This window comes from Papio anubis, chromosome 11 (genome assembly GCF_008728515.1).
Source record: "Papio anubis isolate 15944 chromosome 11, Panubis1.0, whole genome shotgun sequence".
Taxonomy (NCBI): domain Eukaryota; kingdom Metazoa; phylum Chordata; class Mammalia; order Primates; family Cercopithecidae; genus Papio; species Papio anubis.
Genome location: NC_044986.1, coordinates 6,758,270 through 6,776,623, shown reverse-complemented (window position 1 = coordinate 6,776,623; position 18,354 = coordinate 6,758,270). Strand labels below are relative to the sequence as shown.

General features: G+C 43.2%; 1 protein-coding gene across 3 annotated transcripts in view; it reads right to left on the bottom strand.

Moving 5' to 3' along the window:
* Positions 1–18,354, bottom strand: part of C11H10orf90 (chromosome 11 C10orf90 homolog) — a 244,148-nt gene that overhangs the window by 137,683 nt on the left and 88,111 nt on the right. The window lies entirely within an intron of this gene.

Sequence of the window (18,354 nt, the reverse complement as noted above, 5' to 3'; positions counted from 1 at the left end):
TGGCCCAGTGGCCACATTGCTCTCTCAAAGCTCCAGATGCTGGTCGCAGCGTCCTCCACCCGCTGCTTTGAGACCAAGCAAACCAGCTCTCAGATGCTGCGCTGCACATGCAAACAAATGCACCTAACAGCATATTACCGGCCACCGAAGACATGACGGTTAACCCAAATAGCACTCCTCCACATCCCCTTATCATTTCTGTATTCACAAAGAAGACCATTTCCCTGTATGCAGCTCTGGGTATTTTCAGGCTACCCTATTGTCATTAGTTACGAATTTTCCCCAATAGTCCTGTGAGCAGGTTCATTGCCCAGCCAGGTGTAGGACTGACAGGCAGGCTCTGCAGCCAGAAAGCCTGGCATTGATGCGACGATAACCTTGGGTAAATTATTTCACCTGATTCCAATTTGGTCTCCTCCCCTTCTCAACATTCATGATCATGATACTTACAGATGGGGTTATAGAATGGACCAAACCGAAGTAGCTATGCTTGAAAGACAGCAAGCCAACACCTGATGTTGTTTATTATTTTTCAAAGTAAGTGAATATTCATCAAGGGTCCACTATGTGTCAGGCACTGTGCTGAGTCCTGGAGATAAAACAGTGAAGAAAGTGGACTGAATCTTTACCCAGAAGAAGAGTACAGGCCTTCAGGGAACAAGAAAGAAAAACATAAAGGATTACCTTTCAGTTTCAGTGAGTTCCACAATGGAAACACCAGGGCTGCAATGAGGGATGCCAGGGCAGAGCTGCTGGAGTGCACGGGACCAGGCTCCCTGAAGAGCCAACCGAAAGGTGAGAAGAAAGGAAGCCACCGGCAAAGAGAAGGCAAAGAGCATTCCAAGCCAGAGCAATAGCCTGGGCTGTCACCTCGAAGCAGGAAGGACGTTGGTGAGGTTGAGAACCAGAAAGAGAACAGTGAGACTGGAGCTGGTGCCTGTGGGGCAGTGGCATGGAGGACTGCAGGTGCTGACCTTTTAGGAAAAGCAATTTTGCTGCTGAGTGGAGGATGGGCCAGGAAGGGGCAAGAGCGGAGGCAGAGAGACCAGTTAAGAGGATACACCTGGGAGGCAGGACGCGCAGGACTTGACGATGGAGCACACGTGGGGAAGATAGGCTGGGGAGGGACTTTAAAATGACCTCTAGATTTCCTACTGAGGCAAGAAGCCCAGGGAGAATATTTGGGTGCAAGATGGGAGGAAGTGAAAATTTCCATTTAGATACACCCAGACTGAGATGCATATTACCCACCAAAGGTGGCACTGGGTGGGCCATTGGCTGTGAACATGGAGCTCAGAGGGGACCCTGGGGGGAGCCACACCTGGGTGCCCTGGTCATAAAGAAGTAGTTACAGCCATGGGGTTTGTATTAGTCCGTTCTCGCACTGCTATAAAGAAATACATAAGACTGGGTAAATTGTAAAGAAAAGAGGTTTAACTGGCTCATGGTTCTGCAGGCTGGGGTAGCATAGCTGGGAAAGCCTCAGGAAACTTTCCATTACAGTGAAAGGTGAAAGGGAAGCAGGCATGTCTTCACTTGGCCAGAGCAGGAGGAAAAGGATGAAGAGGAAGCGGGCTACACACTTTTAAACAACCAGACCTCGTGAGAACTCACTCAGTATCATGAGAACAGCAAAGGGGAAATCCACCCCCACGATCCAATCACCTCCCAACAGGCCCCTCCTCCAACACTGGCAATGACAATTTGACATGAGATTTGAGCAGGGACACAGATCCAAACCGTATCAGGAGGCATGAGACCCTCTTCCCCCACCCCCGGGAGATTTGCTCAGAGAGGAGCAAACCCACAGCTGGGTTGGCTGAAGGAAGGAGATCAGCAAAGCAGAGTCGGAAGCCCTGGTAGGTGACCTGGAGGAAACCACAGAAAGGGGTGTCCTTGAGCCAGAAGAAGATCGAGACGCGACTGCATTCTGTGCTGCTAGGAAACCAAGCGGGGTGGGGAGAGAGAGGTGTTGTCACTGTGGACCTTGTTAGAGTGAACGCCAGACTGGAGCATGTGGAAGAGTGGGGACAAGGGATGGAGGATGGTGCTCACCTCTGAGAAGTGTTCCCAAGGGGGAAGCAGAGGCCTGGAGTGGCACCTTGAGAGGGATGAGTGACTGGGGAAAGATACTTGTAAGATGGGGCAGGTTTGTGCACTGATGGAAATAATCCGGGAGTAGAAAAGAGTGGTATTGTTTATTGTACAAGAAACAGGGGAAAAGAGAAGGAGGAAACTTCTGGAAAAGGAGAGGGCATGGGATAGAAGCAAAGTGGAAGCTTAGGCCACTTCCTAAGCTTAAGCCACCTAGAAGGTGGGCAAATCTCCAGAGCCAGAGGGAGGAGGCAGTAGTTTTCTGCTGCTATCTAACAAAAAAATAAACCACAAATGGAGCCCTCAGAATAGCACACATTTATATCTCACAGGTCCCTAGCTCAGAAGTCAGGCCGGACCCAACCGGGCTCTGTGTCCAGAGTCACACCGGGCTGGAATCAGGCCGTTAGCCAGGGCTGGCTGTCATCCGAAGCTTGGGCTCCTCCTCCCGGCTCTTTCTGTTGCTGGCAGAATTCAATTCCTTGTGGTTGTAGGACCAATGTCCTCATTTCCTTACTGGCTGTTGCTGGCCAGAGAATGCTGTCTGCTCCTAGGGGTCTCCCTCAGGTCCTCACCATATGGCCCCTCCGTCTTCAAAGCCAGCACAGAATTCCTCCCCCTGAACATCCCTGACCTCATGAAGGGCAGGACCTTTTCATGGGCTCACTGAAGTCAGACACACCCTGATAATCTCTTTCCATCAACTCAACCTCAAATAACAAGTAACCTAATCATGGAATTGATATTCTATCACATAGTCACGGGTTCTACCCACACTTAAGGCATGGGGATTGTGCAGGGCTTGTACCAGGGGTTCAGAATCTTAGCATTCTGCCTACACCAGATAGAGGCAAAAGACAGCCAGGCAGAGGTGTTTTAGGAGGCTCCGAGTGGGAAAGCAAAGGGGCTCGCAGCTCACGGTGCTATTTCCCGGTGCAACGGGAGAGAAGTTCACCTGAGGAGAAGGCAGGAGGATCTCCAGGAGGGTTGAGGAATGAAGACAAAGCGGTTAGGGCACCTTCTCAGCCAGGGGAAGAGGCCGAGCTGGCAGGAGGAGGGCTGGAGAGGAAGATGGGCGCCAGAGCCCTGCTGGGTTGGAGGGCAGGGCTGGGGCCAGAGCAGGGGCAGCAACCCGAGGACAGGGTGCAGGGCGACGTCAGCTGGCAGGAGGGTACGCAAGTCGGGCTCTTCAAGAAGGGAGGGAAACAGAGTCTGGGAGTAGTAGTGCAGGGTTTCAGGGAACCAAGGACACCTCCTCTAATTCCAAGCGTGGCTGCCAGGGGAGGGTAGCCACAGGGTAGCCACTTTGAGAAGGAACTGGTCTATGATTCCTGAGGGCTCTGGAGTCCCAAGAGAACCTCTTCTTAGTGCCACATTTGATACAAAAAAAAAAAAAAGAAGAAGCAGCTCTTTCTGGGGCCCCACAAGATTCCTGCCTCCTTTATTGCAGCACAGATCCTTACAATAAACTGTCTTTAGTGGAGGAGCTTGAGTGAGTTTCTCTTCCTTATAACCTGTAAGGCCCAACTCACTCCAACACTTTATGCTAAGCAGAGAGGGACGAAGAGAGACCGGATCTGCCTTTGAGGGTTCTCCAGTCTGATATGAACCCACAAATAATCCTCTCATACATCAAACCCAGGCAGGCCACAGTTAGGGTGTAAACCAAGTAAGTATCTTGGCAATACATTTTTGTAAAGAGATGTGAAAATAAAAAATTAGAAGCAGAAGCCAGGGTGAGCAGAAAGAGGGTGTGTCTCGGGAGAAGAACAAGACAGGATTTACTGGAAGTGTGGAGTCTTATCTCTCAGCACAACCTGTTGGGTGTCTATGGCCAATCTATGCTAATGGCTCTCAGTGTTATGAAAGAATAGCCAACCAAAACCTGGAAAATAGCTCTTCTGATTGTCCCTAGTAAAATCAACCCAAGGCACAGGGTAACCAAGTTTACAAGGGACCCCAAATCTCCTAAAGTGTTTCTGAATTATGGAGAAAGCAGGTCATGTGTCACTTTCAGGCTTCAAAAAAAAAAAAAGAAAAGCAAAACAACGTTTCTTTTTAACTGGTGACCCAGTGCATTCCATGGTGGCTGTACTAAATGATTCATTGTAATCCTTGTGAACCAGAGGCAACAGCATGCATCTAAAAGAAATGTCTCTTTAAAAATTAAATAAAGCAAAAATTCTCTGCGGGTGCTGGTGTTACACTGCATGCCCAGCTCTGCGCTAATCATATTCTCCCACGTTATTGCAGCCCCTGGTGTATGCTGCCCTATCTCTCTTCCTTTGATTCCCCTGCACAGTATACTTCATGCCTGCGACTCAGAAACTCCTTGGGGCAGGGACTTCATTAAGGTTTGTGTCCATCAGTAAAGAGTTATGTGCATTTTCCACAGCGCTGGCACACAGTGGACTTCATGCACTGCCTCACTTTCTTCCTTTCACTTCCCACCAAGCCAGTGTGTTCTCTGTGCTTCAGGAGTGAAATGCATTTACACGAACCCCAAGAAGTTAATATATTATTACCCAGTTAGCACAGTTTTACTTCACGGTACCGTAATGTAATGCTCAATGATTTTTAAGCAATAAAAGGAGTGACTTTAAAACTGAATTAGGAAAATTTAGACCCTACAGGGTTCATCAGGAGTTTTTGAAAACTTTGGAATAATGCACTGAAATTCCTGAGAGTTATCTCGTGGGAATCTCAGAAAGGGTTTTTCGAGCCATTGTGAAATCATTCTCAAGGCAACTATTTCTTAGCCTCACTGAAAGTATTTTGCTGAAAATAAATGAGAAACCAAACAAGAATGCCACGACTTCTATGAGAAGCAAATCCCATCTTACCAGTCCGTTTCTGCATTCTTTGCGGAGGTCCCTACGTATCCCTTACGTTTTATGATACTAGGCCACAGATATGTTATTTCTCACACTTCCAATCCAGTCTTTCAAAATAATATGATCTCATTTAAAAGAAAGAAAAATGAAACTATTTGGGTCATAATAGAACCCGTATCAAGATCCCAGAAACATATTTTCTCAATGCTCCCTGCTGCAGCGTCTCCACAGACAGCAGTCTCCAATGCCATTTCCATCCCATCCCTTTCACAAACCTGTGCTCAGCCCACAGCTTTATCTACTTCCATTAAATAGATGTGCTTGCCGGCAGGAAATTGCCATGGAAATAAATGTTAGGTTTGGCACCAGTTCTTTTAAAGAAGCTGCAATTGGAAACGTGAAGGCAATGAGAAGATGCAGCCAGTGAGAGCAATGCACCCAGCTCCTGACCCGCGAGGTCCTTCTGGGGACACCGAGACTTCTTTTAGAAGTGAGGGTAATGCAGTCACTTTTCAAAGACAGGTATCACTCATTCTTGACCCGGCAGGGGGCTCCCACAACCTCGTCCAGGCCAAGGGGCAGGTGAGACTCACCAGGGCAACGATTTGTCTCAGGAGGACTGGCCCTCAGCCCGGTGGCCCAAGTCACCCAGGAGCAGTGCAGTCGGGACCCTGGGGCAGCAGAGCTGCTCCTGCAGCAGAGACTCCTAGCAGCCGGGGCAGACGGGGACAGGCTGATTACCTGTTGCTCTGCCACCTGGAAGCCTCCAGGCATCCCTGCACCCTGGAAGGAGGCAGAGGGAGGAGGCGGCACATGAATAATGAATACACTCTCCCCGCCCATCATTAGCATTCCATTCAAAGGACGCAAATGAGGCATTCATTTCTCCTCCTGGCTTGAAAGGAGAAGTGTCTCCGGGAATAAGCAAGTGAGACCTGGGACACTGGGTAGGTTGAGGGGGAGGGTAGATCACCCGTTGGGGTTGACCTTCCCACTCACCCTTCAGCAAGGTGACAGTTCACCACCAGGACTGGAAATAACATTGTCAGGGAACAGAACCTGGGACTCCAAGCATAAATAAACCCAAGACCTCAGGCCACTGGCTACCAAACCTCAAGGGCACCAATCACACCTCACAGTGCAGGTAGTCAGGCCTGTACACTTCCTGGCAGGACACACAGCACCTGGAATCCCTGTCCTCTCGGAGGAAGTCCCTGCAAGAGGTGGTGGCAAAACGAAAACCTCAAAAGACCTTCTGATGCCCTGGTCCAGCATCTATGCTTAGTACATATGTCAGAGGCATTTGAACCACAGCAAGTCCATCTCGGACAGGAGCTGGGTAAAACAAGGCTACGACCTGCTGTGCTGCATTCCCAGGAGGTGAAGGCATTCTTAGTCACAGGATGAGATAGGAGGTCGGCAGAAGATACAGGTCACACAGACCTCGCTGATAAAACAGCCTGCAGTAAAGAAGCCTGCCAAACCCACCAAAACCAAGATAGCGATGAGAGTAACCTCTGATCATCCTCACTGCTACCCTTCCCGTATCCAGACCCCAAGAGAGGGTTCTTGCATCTCACGCAAGTAAGAATCCAGGGTGAGTCCATAGTGCAAAGTGAAAGCAAGTTAATTAAGAAAGTAAAAGAATAAAAGAATGGCTACTCCATAGATAGAGCAGCCCCAAGGGCTGCTATTTGCCCATTTTTATGGTTATTTCCTGGTGATATGCTAAACGAAGGGTGGATTATTCATGCCTCCCCTTTTTACACCATATAGAGTAACTTCCTGACGTTGCCATGGCGTTTGTAAACTGTCATGACGCTGGTGGGAGTGTAGCCGTGAGGACAACCAGAGGTCACTCTCCTCACCATTTCGGTTTTGGTGGGTTTTGGCCAGCTCCTGTACTGCAACCTGTTTTATCAGCAAGGTCTTCATGACCTGTATTTTGTCTGGACCTCCTATCTCATCCTGTGACTTAGAATGCCTTAACTATCTGGGAATGCAGCACTGTAGGTTTCAGCCTCATTTTACCCAGCTCCCATTCAAGATGGTGTTGCTCTGGTTCACATGCCTCTGACACTCCCACCAGCGCCATGGCAGTTTACAAATGCCATGGCAATGTCAGGAAGTTACCCTATATGGTCTTAAAAAAGGAGGCATGAATAATCCACCCCTTGTTCAGCACATCATCAAGAAATAACCATAAAAACAGTCAACTCTGTCTATGGAGTAGCCATTCTTCCTTCCTTTACTTTTCTAATAAACTTGCTTTCACTTTGTAGCAGTACGAGCCACAGACAAGAACCCCTCAGACACAAAATTGTAGAAGGAAAGGGGTTTATTCAGCTGAGAGCATCAGCAGACTCATATCTCCAAAAACCAAGCTCCCCGAGTGAGCAGTTCCTGTCCCTTTAAAGGGCTTACAACTCTAAGGGGGTGATCGATTGAGCAAGCAGCCAGTACATGACTGGGGGCTGCATGCACCTGCACAGGTAATTAGAACGGAACAGAACAGGACAGGGATTTTCACAGTGCTTTTCCATACAATGTCTGTAATCTATAGATAACATAACCGATTAGGTCAGGGTCAATCTTTAACTACTAGGCCCAGGGTGTGGCGCCGGGCTGTTAGCCTGTGGGTTTCATTTCTGCCTTTTAGTTTTTACTTCTTTTTTTCTTTGGAGGCAGAAATTGGGCATAAGACAATATGAGGGGTGGTCTCCTCCCTTAACTTTACAGACTCGCCATGAATTCTTTCTTGCACAAGATCCATGAACCCTTCCTTGGGGTCTGGATTAGGACCCCTATCCAGTAACACATTCACAGAGGGGTCCCCCAAAATCCCCAGGGCCTTCCACAGCCCCCACACTTCTGTGCTTTGCCCCTGCCTTGAATGCTGCGTACACCGCCTCACTTATGGGATGTCTCCATGGAGAGCGTCCCCAACCTTCACAGAACCTGAGGTTCAGCCAAGTGGGCTCTGCTGTTTCCCTGACTGCTCCTCAGTACCCAACACAAGGTCTGGCATAAGGAAACTCAGAAAGGATTTCAAAAGTGGAGGAAGAGCTCTAACTTTGCTTTTTTTAACCCTGCATAAACAGCGGCTACTATTTTGTTCAAATTCTACCTCGTGCAGGGTGGGGTGAGGATCAGAGACTGAAAATAGGCCCAGTCCTGCTCTGAGGGACTTACTTTTTAGTTTCACAAATATAAGTTTGTGGTAGTTCACTTCATCTAACAAAAATGTATTATGTTCTTTGCTCCAAAACAAATTCTAGTAGTCAAATATTTAAACATTAAGAAATAAAGCCATAGAAGTATAAAAGGGGGAATAATTTTATGAGTGAGGATACCCTTCAATGTAAGACTTCAAACACAGAAGTCATGAAAAACTGAAAGCATTGACTACATAAAAAATTTGAATGTTGTGCATAGTCACAAAAATATTCCACAAACCAAAAGATAAATTTGAAATTGGCAGAAATATATTGAGCACTCATACATGAGACAAAAGAAATTTTCTTAATATGTAAAGAGTTTCTAAAATAGATAAGAAGGAAAAACAGAGGAAAAATGGGCAAAGGACACAAATGGGAAGTTCACAGAAGAAAAAAATTTAGAATTTTCTTAAACATGAAAATATGTTTAACCTCACTATAAAGAAGAAAATACAAAGTATTGCAATCTGAAAATAATTTTACAAGACAGAAAAATTAGAGATCAGTCTCCAAACATAATGCAAAAAAATTAAACTAAATATCAGCAAATCAAAGCAAGTAATATGTAAAAATAGTAATATATATTAAAATCAAGTGGGATTTATTGCAGGGATGCAAGAATGGCTTAACAATAGATCAATCAATGCAATATACAACATTAATACACATTATACAACATTAATAACACAAATGTCTTAAAAGGTATAAAACTAATAATATTAATTAATAATCTCCAGTACCCATTTATGAACTTTTTAAAAATAAAGTCGGCCGGGCGCGGTGGCTCAAGCCTGTAATCCCAGCACTTCGGGAGGCCGAGACGGGCGGATCACGAGGTCAGGAGATCGAGACCATCCTGGCTAACACGGTGAAACCCCATCTCTACTAAAAAATACAAAAAACTAGCCGGGCGAGGTGGTGGGCGCCTGTAGTCCCAGCTACTCGGGAGACTGAGGCAGGAGAATGGCGTGAACCCGGGAGACGGATCTTGCAGTGAGCTGAGATCCAGCCACTGCACTGCAGCCTGGGCAGCAGAGCGAGACTCCGTCTCAAAATAAATAAATAAATAAATAAATAAATAAATAAATAAATAAAGTCTTAGTAAACTAAAAACAGGAGGGAACTTCCTTAATGTGATAGGGGTATAAGGAAATCCACAGCAATCTATGGCCATACCACTTTGCATGTGCCTAATCTTAGAAACTAAGCACGATCAGGCCTGGTTAGTATTTAGGAGAGGGAAAATAATCAACAACAAATTTCATTTCTCATGGTAAAATATTGAAAGCTTTCCCTCTGAGCTTCAGGGATAAGATAAAATGCCTCTTACGACCACTTTTATTCAACATGCTACTCAAGGCATGGCCTGGCCTAGTAAGACAAGAAAAAGAAATAAAAAACAGAAGCATTAGAAAGGAAAAAATGAAATTTTTGTTATTTAGAGATAACATGATTATGCATGTAGAAAACCTAAGGGAACCTAAAAACTATTAGAATAGGTAAAGTAAGTCCTAGCCAGGGCAATTAGGCAAGAAAAATAAATAAAGGGCCTTTAAATTGGAAAAGAAGAAGTCAAATTGTCCCTATTTGAACACAGTATGATCTTATATACAGAAAAACCTAAATACTCTACCTAAGAACTCTTAGAACTGAGCTAAAAAAGAAATCTAGAAGGTAATCCCATTTGTAATAGCTACCAAAAATAAAATAAAATACCTAGGAATAAATTTAACCAAGGAAGTGAAAGACCTCTGCAAGGAAAACTACAAAACACTGATGAAATAAACTGAAGAGGATACAAACAAATGGAAAGACACCCCATGCTCACGGATCAGAAGAATTAATATTGTTAAAATGACAATACTACCCACAGCTATTCACAGAGTCAATAAAATTCCTATCAAAATACCAATGACATTTTTCACAGAAATTGAAAAAAAATCCTAAAATTTGTATAGAACCACAAAGGATTCTGAATAGCCAGCCAAAGCAATCCTGATCAAAAAGAACAAGGCTGGAGGTATCAGACCATCATACCTCAAAATATACTACAAAGTTATAGTAACCCAAACAGCATGGTACTGGCATAAAAACTGATACATAGACCCATGAAACAGAATAGAGAACCCAGAAATTAATCTACATATCTTTAGCCAACTGATTTTTGACAAAGGTGCCAAGAACACTCATTGGATAATCTCTTCAATATACAGTGCTGGAAAAACTGGGTCACTATATGCAGAAGAATGAAACTAGGTTCCAACCTCTCACCCTGTAAAAAATTCAATTCAAAATAGATGAAATACCTAAATGTAAGAACCCAAACAATAAAACTACTAGAAAGAAACAGAGAGAAAATGCTTCAGGACGTTGGTATGGGAAAAGATTTAATGAATAAGACTTCAAAGGTACAGGCAACAAAAGCAAAAATAAATAAATGGGGTTATATAGCAAACTGAAAAGCTTTTGCACAGCAAAGGAAACAACCAACAGAGTGAAAAGATAACCTACAGAATGGGAGAAAATACTTGCAAACTATTCATCCAACAAGAGATTAATAACCAGAATACACAAGGAACTCAAACAATCCAACAGCAAAAAAACCTATTTGATTTAAAAATGGGCAAATGATCTGAGCCAACATCTCTCAAAAGGAGACATAAAAAATGGCCAAGAAAGATATTTTAAAAACTTTGACATCACTAATCATCAGGGAAATGCAAATCAAAACCAGAAGGAGGCATCATCTCACTTTAGTTAAAATGGCTACTATCAAAAAGACAAATAATAAAAAATGCTGGTGAGGATATAGAGAAAAGGAAACTCTTTATGCACTGCTGGTATGGAGGTTCCTCAGAAAACTACAAATAGAACTACTCTATGATTCAGCAATCCCACTACTGGGCATTTGTCCAAAGGAAAGGAAAACTGTATATTGAAAAGACATCTGCACCCACATGTTTGTTGCAGCACTATTCACCATAGTCAAGATATGGAATCAACCTGGGCATTCAACAATGAATGAATGGATAAAGAAAATGGAATATATATGTATATATGTTTTCAATGGAATACTATTCAGCCATAAAAAGAATAAAATTTTGTCATTTGTGGCAACATAGATGGGACTGAAGGACACTATGTTAAGTGAAATAAGCCAGGAACAGAAAGTTAAATACCATATGTTCTCATTCATGTGTGGAGGCTAAAAAAAAAAAGTTGATTTCATATGAGTAAAAAGTAGAACAGAGACTAGAGGCTGAGAAAGGTAGGGGAAAGAGAAGGAGATATTTGCTAAAGGATACAAAATTACAGCTAGATAGGAAGAATAAATCCTAGTGTTCTATAGCATGATAGGATGACTATAGTTAACAGTAATATGTTATATCATTTTAAATAGCTGAAAGGATATTGAATGTTCCCAATACAAAGAAATGATAAATGTTTGAGATGATGGATATGCTAATTACCCTGTTCTGATTCCTACACATTGTATATATCAAAACATTACTATGTACCCCATGAATATGTACAATTATTATTGGTCAATTAAAAGATAAAATTAACAAGAAAAAATTTTAAAATGATAAGTCAAACTAGCAAGATTTCTTGATATAAAAGACCAGGACACAAAATCTAATTGTATTTCTATTTGCTAGCAAAAAATGAATAGAAAACAAAATAAATCTTATTTTTATAACATTTAGAAATCAAAAACCTAGGAATAAACCTTACAAAAGTTGTGCAAGACCTCTGGACTAATTTTTAAAAAATTATTGAAATAGAAAAACACAAATAAATGGAGGAATATACTGTGTTCAGGGATTAGAAGACCTGACTTTGTAAAGATGTTCGTTCTTTCCCAAATTGATTCATAAATTCAGCAGTATTCCAGAAAAATTCAAGCAGGATATTTTGTCAAAATTGACAAACTGGTTTTAAAATTCACCTGGAAATTCCACGTAATCTTGAAGAACAAAACTGGAGGACTTACGTTACCAGGTATCAACTCATACTAAAGTTACAAAAATTAAGACAGTGTAATACTAATGAAAGAACGGGCAAACTAACCAGTAGAAATCAAGAGGGTCCAGAAACAGAGCCTCTCCTGATTTATGACAAATGCAATACTGTAATGTAATGAGGAAAGAATGGTCTTTCAAAAAAAGGGATTGAGTAGAATAGACATCCATATGAGAGAAAAATGTATCTGGGCCCCTATTTTCATCATACACAAGAAACAATTCCAGATTAATAGTATCTCCGTATAAAAGGTAACAATCAGTAAATAAAGCTTTCAGAAGAAAAATTAAACAGCAACATCATCACAACTTTGTAGTAGGCCAAAATGCCATAAACAGAAAATAATTGCTTTACTCATAATGCATAAAACATTAATAAATTGGGCCTTATTAAATTAAGAACTATTCATGAAAAGACATTGAGAGTGAAAATATAATTCATACAAAGGGAAAGATATTTATAGTACATATATCTAACAAAGAATTTGTATCCAGAATACATAAAGAACTCTTGTGAATTAGTAACAAAAAGACAACCCAATTTTAAGTGAGAAAATAACTTAGACTTTTCACAAAAGGAAATATTCTAACAGCTTATAAGCAAAGGGAAATGTGCCCAACCACGTGCATCATTAGGGCAAAGCTAAATAAAACAACTATGAGAAACCACGACACACCCATCACAATGGCTAAAATGAAACAGTTGGAAAATGCCAAGTGTTAGCAAGGATATAGAGCAACAAGAATTCTCAAGTAGTGCTGCTGGTGGTGAATATTAGTGAAATATGCTGTAAAATTATTTGGCATGTCCTGTGATCCAGCAGATCACTCCGGGGTATGTATACAACAGAAATGCTTACATATGTTTACCCAAACACACGTATAAGAATATACATTGCAGTTGTGTTCATTATAGCCCCAAAGAAGAAATTATTCAAATGCCCAGAATGGGTAACTAAATTGTATGTTTGCACAAAGAAATTTATCTCAACAATGAGAATAAATGAACATAACAACACAACAATTGCACGAATATAATGTTGTGTGAAAGAGGTCAAACACAAAAAAACATATATTGCATGCTTCCATTGACACAAAATGCAAAAATAGGCCAACAATCTGGCCAGTATGCCAATCCCAGAAGGGAGTGGCTAAAATAAGACATGGGAGAAATTCATGTTCTGTTTCTTGGTCTGGCTCCCAATTACATAGGTGAAGACATTTTGTGAAAATTCATGAGACTGTACACTTATAAAATGTACATTTTCTGTATAGATAGTGTACTCCAATTAAAAGTAAAGAAAAAAAAAACACCTATCAACTCTGCTCTTATGAGTAGGCATTTAGTGTCACTTGCCAGGGTAGCAACAGCACACGCCATGTGCTTTCCTGTACAGAAGCAGGGGCCACCAGGTCAACCTTATCAATCATTCATATACAGGTGTTTCAGCAAGATTTGCATTTTATGAATCTATATCTCTTTCTTTCTTCTTCTTCTTCTTTTTTTTTTTTTTTTTGAGACAGAGTCTCACTCGACTCACGGCAACCTCTGCCTCTCAGGCTCAAGTGATTCTTGTGCCTCAACCTCCCGAGCAGCTGGGATTACAGGCACCGACCACCATGCCCAGCTAATTTTTGTATTTTTAGTAGAGATGGGGTTTCATCATGTTGACCATGCTGGTCTCAAACTCCTGAACTCAAGCGATCCACCCACCTTGGCCTCCCAAAGTGCTGGGCTTACAGGCATGAGCCACTGCACCCAGCCAAATCTGTATTTCTTGATGCAGTTTACACTGAACAAATTTTGTTGAACTCTGTTCACAGACCATTTGAAACTTGTGAAAAGTTTAACATGTATATTATTCATGGCTAGAGAAAAGAAAAAAAACAACAGAAGTTTTTCAGGGGTGATCTCTTACTGAAATCTACCATCACTTTCTTGAATTTTACTGCAAAATATCTCACATATGTTTGTAAAGTAATGAAAAAAAAAAAAAAAAGAGCTGATTCTTACTGAGCACTAAATGCCGGGCTTTGATGCAGGTACTTTTCATGCATTAACCCATATTTATTCTCAGGACAACCCCACGGTGCAAGGATTGTTATTATTCCCATTTCATAGATGAGGACGCTGAGTGGGATAGTGTTTGTTCCAAATCACCATCTTTTATATGAAGCTGATGGGACACAAGGCTGCCTGGTTCCAGTGCTCAGAATTCTACCTGGGATTGATTTTCACCCACACAGTGAGCTGTGGGTCTTGGTGTTATGAGAACTCGCCTCTCCTGGGCCATGGTGCATTTCCTAAGGGCAGACCCCTGATCATTGGGAATTGCTCCACTCTCTGCTCAGGGACCAGAGCTGATCTAAACACTGCCTAGTGAGAGGCGCATGGGGTCTGGTAAAGGAAAATACCTGAGGGAAGGAGGGCATGTGGATGCCCACTGCTGTGCTCACGCCATGCCTTGGCTCTCTCTCTTCTGAGACTTCGATAGTCAACTCTTCTTGGATCTTAGGAGATCTTGATCTTTTCGAACAAATCCATTTTCCCAATGGCTAATTTGAGTTGGTTTCTCTCACCACAGAAGTTTTAAAAGACATTAAGAGGCCGGGTGCGGTGGCTCACGCCTGTAATCCCAGCACTTTGGGAGGCTGAGGCAGGCGGATCATGAGGTTGGGAGATCGAGACCATCCTGGCTAACATGGTGAAAACCTGTCTCTACTAAAAATACAAAAAATTAGCAGGGTGTGGTGACGGGCACCTGTAATCCCAGCTACTTGGGAGGCTAAGCCAGGAGAATGGTGTGAACCTGGGAGGCGGGGCTTGCAGTGAGCCAAGATCATGCCACTGCACTCCTGCCTGGGTGACAGAGCAAGACTCCAACTCAAAAAAAAAAAAAAAAAGACATTAAGACAAGATGCTTTCCTGTGCTTCTCCACTGCGCAAACAAGAAGTGTGTGTGTATGTATTGTTTGTGTGAGTGCATGCATATGTGGTGTGTGAACATGTGTGTGAGTGTGTGTGTATGTGTTGGTGTGTGTGCAAGAGTGTATATATGTGTGTGTATGTTCATGTGTTGAGTGTGTGTCTGTGCATGTGTGTTTTCTGGACACATTTCCATCCTCCCTCCCTCTACCCATAAGTAGCTAGCCGCATTGTCAGTTCTCCCCTGTGTTCTTGGCCCTGTTTTTCCAACAGTCATGACTGACATTTACAGTTGTTGCAGGAGGCATAGATTTACCTTTATCAGGCAAAACTACAAGTGTGCAACCAGAGAAGGCACTCACAGCTTGTCTGAGCAACACCTCGCTTAGACTAGCCGCCGTGCAGAATGGAAATCCTGGAACACACACTGTGTCTCCTGCTGTTTGCTTAGCTTGGACCTTAGCTAGATCAGCTTTCTCATTCCTCTGTCTTATGTAGCCTCTAGGCAAAACGAGACCAACAGAGATATTCATGCAGGTGATTTTGTTCCAAAAAGCTCAAAGGAATTGGAAGGAAAAAGGCATATTACAGTGGGAATTTTAACCCCAGAATGTATTTGATCAGCAGTGTTGAACTGGGGGAGAGCAGACAGACTGACTCTATGGCCATTTTCCCAGGAACACATCACTGATCTGGAATAGCCAGGAGAGAGGGGTTCCAGAACCGCCCGGTGACGTGGACTGCATGCTGGCTGGTCCTATCATCATGCCTTCTTCAGGGATGCTGCAATCTGCATCCCTGAAGATGGTCCCGGGCACTCCGCAAGTCCTCCATCCTCAGGTCAGTCATGTTTCCTCTCTTCTCCTTTCTTAGGGCACAGACCTTTGCCTTTCATCTTTCTGCAGGTTGGTCATCTTCCTTACGGGCATGAAACTGATATCCAGGGCCAAGTTGAACGTACTTCACATTTGCCAGTGTTAAACATAGACACATTTATCATATGTGGCCTTGTAAAATATACTGAACACCTCTGTATTTAGAAAATTCCCCACGTTGTGATTCCTACACTCTAAGAACAGAAAAAAAAACTATGCTTCCCAGCAGACTTTGCTGCCAGAATGCAGACATGTGACTCAGATGCCACCAGTCAGACAGGCGCCCGTGGACTGATTAGGACAGGAGCTATGGAAGGAGACCTGGGGCCGCCTTACTGCTGCACGGTGGCAGCATCTCAGTTGCAGAAGGACAATGTGATTCGGCAGTTGGCAGATGCGGTGACAATTTCTGATGCTAGCAGGGGTAGTGGGCTCCCACCTGGGAGGGAGCAAGGAGACAGAGCAGTTTCCTGACCATGACAGGAACAGCATATTCCTGGCATCCACAGCAGCTCCTCTCCTAGGTCACCCTGCAGCTGCTGTGGGACGTGTTCCTGGGGTTAGCCTATAGTCTGCTGCCATGGCCCCTCCAATGTTGCCCTTAATGAGTCCCCCAAACTAGCAGCAGGGGACTGCTGGTATGTAACAAAGAGCCATGGGGAGTACAACACACCTGTGCTGAGAGTGTGCTAAGGGCACCTTTCAAGAATAGGATTGCATGCATCTCCCCTGCCCCAACTCCTTCTCAACATCTTCTCCGCTTTGGATTCGAAGTGTGCAGTTGCCTTCTTACTCTGCTTCCCTGATGGATCTCTATGGTTTCTTTTATCCTTTTCCGCAATTGAAACCTAAGGACACTTATGAAGCCCGCATGGAAGTGTGTAAAACAAGGAGGGTAGATGTGCATACGTGCAACCTGCTGAGACACCAGCTTTCACTGCAAAAATGTCGGCTGTGATCTTGGGGAAGAGTGAGAAGGAGTTGGTGTTTCCAGATCCCATTGTAACGTCTGTGGTTAAAAGGGAGACAAAGATCCTTGATTTGTATGAGAGAGACGGAGACAAAAATATAACAATGTAAATACGAAAATGGATGAGGAGATATGCATCTTTCCATTTGGGTCTCTTTATTTTCCTCTCCTGATGATATGTCTTTTCAGTTTTCCAAACATCATAAAAATGATGCAATCCAGACATGCAAGCAATATCCCATGTTATCCCCAATAATCTCAAGGACCCAGACAAAAGCCTTGAAATATAAGGTGTGTTGAACCACTTACAACTTGAAAATATATACTTTTCACTGCTCTTAGGAAGAAATGGGTGGTGCCACACAATGACAGACCAAGACACTGTTCCTGCAAATTGTTCAAAGTCATTCTGCAGGAGGGTTTCTCAGACTTGGTTGGTACTATTGATATTTGGTTCTGGATAATTCTTAGTTGTTGGGGGGTGGCTCTGCTGTGCATTTTAGGATGTTTTGCAGCATTCCCAACCTCTACTCGCTAGACACCAGTAAACCGCACTCCATAGTTGTGATAACCAAAGATGTCTCCAGATATTTTTGTCACATGTGCCTGGGGGACAAAACCACCTCCAGTCAATAAATGCTGCTTTAAAGATAGGAACAATAGGCCACTTTGCCAAAACAAACTGCAGGAAACACTTTGGTGTGTATGTGCACATATTTACTGTAGCTTAAGAAAAATTCAAAAGTTGTTCATTAAATCTTAGTGTAACAATTTTGTATCTGAAACATTTGGAGAAAAAAAAATGGTTACAAATTCTCATATGAAGAACTAAAAATCTCTCATTCTCAAAAGTCATTCTCCTCTGTGGGATTTTATATTGAACACAGATCTAGTTTGTCTGACAGATACCTTATTCAACTTTATATTTCAGGTTAAAAGCTCTGAATTTATATTCTTAAATTTTCATTCTGTTTCATATTTATGAGAGTGAACACTATCAATTTTTTTCTTTTAAATAATCATTTCTTGGCATTTTTCTGCTCAGACTTCAGCCTGGCATGGTGAGTGGCTTCTCTTATCATTTGGAAGGAGTCTGGGATTGTGGCACCTGCCAGCCAAAGCTGGCTCTGCCCCCCCTCCCCACCTTGCCACAGCTGTCCGAAGTCTCTCTGCTTAGCTCTCCAGTTCTTCCAAGGTCCAGGGGCCTCTAGTAATGCTTTCCCAGAAGGCTGTCCAGCTGCTCACATTCCCAATGCCAAACGGTCTAGCTGAAATGATGAACAAAACTGGATAAAAATTCAGTGCTCTTGCTGGGCGCGGTGGCTCACGCCTGTAATCCCAGCACTTGGGGAGGCCACAGCGGGCGGGTTGCTTGAGCCCAGGAGCCTGAGACCAGCCTTGGCGATGTAGAGAGG